This window comes from Vigna radiata, chromosome 9, assembly GCF_000741045.1.
Source record: "Vigna radiata var. radiata cultivar VC1973A chromosome 9, Vradiata_ver6, whole genome shotgun sequence".
NCBI lineage: Eukaryota > Viridiplantae > Streptophyta > Magnoliopsida > Fabales > Fabaceae > Vigna > Vigna radiata.
Window position 1 is genome coordinate 3421737 of NC_028359.1, and position 4079 is coordinate 3425815.

Below are 4079 nucleotides of genomic sequence, written 5' to 3' on the forward strand. Positions count from 1 at the left end.
TCCGGCCCGGCACAGAAGAAGTTCCTACTTGTAGCAATAGACTACTTCACGAAATGGGTAGAGGCCGAACAATTGGCCACCATCACGGCCGCCCAAGTACAGAGATTTTTCTGGAAGATAATATGCCGATTCGGACTCCCCAAAACAGTAATCACAGACAATGGACGACAGTTCATTGATAAAAAATTCGAACACTTCCTGCAGCAACTGGGCATCAAACATTCGACAAGCTCAGTGGAACACCCCCAGACGAACGGTCAAGCCGAGGCCATGAACAAAATCATCGTGGCAGAATTGAAAAAGAGGCTAGGGGATAAGAAAGGTGCGTGGGTAGAAGAGCTACCAGAAGTATTATGGGCCTACCGATGCACCCCGCATGGAACGACCGGAGAAACCCCATTCAACCTAACGTACGGAACTGACGCCATGCTACCGGTTGAACTGGGAGAGCTCTCGTTAAGAAGGGAATTGAACGACTTAAGCCTGAATGACCAAGAGATGAGGGTCGAACTGGACACCCTGGATGAAAGGAGGGAACGGGCGGTTTTACGGGCGGAAGCTTGTCGGAGAATGACCGAACGAAAATACAACACTAAGGTGCGTCCTCGAAGTTTTCAAGAAGGGGACCTCGTATGGAGAAAAACGGGAGAAGCTCGGCACACAATGACCCATGGCAAGCTGGCAGCCAAATGGGAGGGCCCGTTTAAGATTATAGAAGTCCTCAGCAACGGCGCATACCGGCTTACGAAGTTGGACGGACGGCAAATAACGAACACCTGGAATGCTTCGCACTTGAAATTGTACTTTAGCTAAAGTTATTTTTAATGAAGGAAATGATATGCGAAATGAAGTTTCTTCCTCATTCGACTCCAATATTTATTGTATAGCGCTCGGATTGATGAACGGAACCTTCCTGTCAAGTTGGTTGGGCAGTGAACGGCAAAGCCTACTACCCGAAATATCCAACTTGATGAATGGATAAATCCTGTCAATTCCGAAGGGGGAAAGGTAAGACCGACTCCCACATTAAACGATCGGTCAGGGGGCGAACGACAAATGCCTGTCCCCATGATCACAACGCAAATAAATTCAAGAAATCCATACAAGCGCGGACGTACGAATTCGCAACACGATAAAAATAACTACGTATACAAATAAGCATCCAAAAAGGTCAAGTCGCCAAAACAAATAACCGGGCGGCATATACTCAAACATTCAAAAAAAAGAAAAACGCACGTTAAGCGATAAAGGCGCATGATTGTTCTGATAAAGCGGTCGTCAAAGTAACACAAAAAATGAAGCGGGCGACAGTGTAAACAATCCCTAAGCAGTTTACACTTCGCCCGCCCGAACGAACCGAACAAAAGACAAAATCAAAAATCATGTTTGTAATTACATAGCTGCTCCTGAAGCCGCCACCTCCTCATCCTGGGCCGCCACCTCCTCCTCGGCCGCCTCCTCCTCCTCCTGGGCCTCCGGGGGACCGATGTACGTTAACTCCCCCCCATAAACATCCTTATCGATGTCAAAGCCCAAGGTCAAGGGCTTCTCCACCTTCAGGATCACCTCCACCTGCCGAAGGGCCTTGTAGAAGCCTTCCTCATGCTCAGTGACCACCGTCGCCTTCAGAGTGGTTATCTCTGCGCGGGCGTCCTTCAGGTCGGCCCTCAGAAGCTGCAAATCTTTGTGCAGATTGACGGTGCTCTCCTGCAGCTTCGTCTCCACCTCTCTTTGCTCCGCGACTTTGGCCTTAAGTTCCTGACACTCTGTGGTCAGGAGAGCATTGTCCGACTGGGCCTTCACCAGCGCACCGGTGCTCGAGTTCAGTTCAGCCGCCAGCCGGGCCATCTCCTGTCGTGCCTCCTCCAGGCTTATCTTTTCTTTCTCCCGCTCTCCCTTCAGCGTGTCCAAATTGGCCTGCAAGGTAACCACCTTCTTTTGCTCATCCATCAAAGATTTCTTTAACTCCTCGCTACCCGGAAGACCGCCTGTATCCTTCAAGTACCCTATCATCGATGTCGTCCGGCTGGACATCTCGAAGATAGATTCTAACAAGGCCGGTCCGGACATCGATTCTAGGAGAGCCTTGTGGGCGGAACCTAGATGGAAGTTCACTCGACTGCCCACATTGTACTCGGTGCTAAACACACCGCCCGGGAGGGGAGCGCATTCTCGGCGATTCTTCTTGGACGAGGGCTTGTCCCCGTCCTTCCTGGATTTCCTCCTCTTGCGAGAAACCGAGGGATCTACCGGAAGAGACCTTAAGGCCATGTCGGAAGGAGGAATGGGGGCGGCAGGATTAGAAGACCAGGCGCAAAGGGGTTGGCCGTCCCAACAGGGGGTGGTCTGCCTTGAATAGGAACCCCAGTAGGGATAGACCCCTTAGAAGGATTCCGGGAGGACGCCAGAGTTACACGTCCGGTTGGAGCTGGACGGCGAGGAGGGGGTACGGTACCATCTTTGGGGACGGATGGCGTGTTGGAACCGCCTCTCCGAGCAAGCAAAAAGTTGGATTGACGGGGATTGGGAGCAGCCATAATGTCTGAAAGGACATAACAAATTTAGTTAAGTAATCACTTTAAGCAAATGCAGAAAATTGAACCGATACTATACCGAGTGCTCTCCGGCTGCAATCCTCGAAAGGAAGGCAATCGACCAAGGCGCGGGCGGAGAGGCGGAGGGGGAGGGTGTCAAGCACATCAACCACACACAGGTCAGCAATGTCCAAAACCTCCTTCGGAAAAGCCTTCATCCTAGTAGGATTCTCCGTCCAGTATAAAGGGAAAAGAGAGGTGCCATCTTCGCCAAAAAACTCACGACGGCTACCCTCGGGAATGATCACCTTGAAAAATGGTTCTTTGAAATTCTTGTACGACTCAGCGTACGTTTTAAATAACGTCCGGTCCGACACGGACGACAACGAAACCCAACCTCCTTTTGGAGGTGGACGAACGTCAAAATAATACAAAAAGGCAGGAACGGTAGGTATAACACCGGCCGCCATACACATCACTCCGAAAGCTTGAATGTTGGCCCAAGAGTTTGGATGAAGCTGGGTAGGAGCTACATTCAAGGCATGGAGTACACCCATCTGAAAGTTGGTAAATGGGACCCGGATGTGCAGATGTTCGAACAATGTAGTGTAAATGAAGAAGAAGTCTTCGGGGCTCAATCCTTTCCCGTGACATACGCGTTCATTTTCCTGGCTTGCGGCGATCCTAATCAATCGACCGTCCGCTCCGTCCCGGACCAAATAAGACCTGTCTATGAAGTCTTGGAGGCCGACACCGGAGAGGCTTGACGGCTGCGTCTTCGCGTCGAAACCGGCCCAATCATACCCCGGAACGGGCGGAAAGCCACCATAAGGCACCAGCGGGACAGGATCCACCTGTATACCACCCCGTGTTAAAAAGAGGGGGGTACCAAAAAAGATACGGTCGACATCGGCGGCGGGTAATTCAGTGCCTGGGGGAATCACCGCACGGCGAGGCCCAGTAACCGCTTCGACAGGTGGACGCTCTTCAGGGGTGGGAGCGTCATAGCTGGATCCCGTAAATGACGAACTCCCCGACCGGCTGTCTTCACTCTCGCTTGCCACTCCACCGCCACCACCGCCGCGACCCGACGACTCCAAAGAAGACTCGATATTAACAATAGTATGCATCTTATTACCTGGGGGAAAAATGAATTTGAGGGAAGGAAAGTTGGAAAACATGCCAAATGGCTGGGACCATCCCCCCTATTTATAGGAAAATTTTTGAAAACGGTCACGAATCTCCGCCGTTCAAAATTCTCAGATCGACGTCCCAGATCCAGAGCCGTTACAGTTTCCCAAACGTAACGGCCCACGAAAACATGACGCGTGTCCTTTCCCGCCAAAGGGGTATAAGACCAGCTTCCCGGTCACACACACACCACTGCCTTAAAACCCCACGGCAACCGCCGTTGCCTCGGGCTTGGGGGGCCTATGTACGGTAGGGACCGGACAGTACCGAAAGGTACACACGGACCACCTGCGTAACCACCCGGCGATCAAGACATAAAGCCGGCCGGTGTTATTGCGGTCACATGAACCAGCG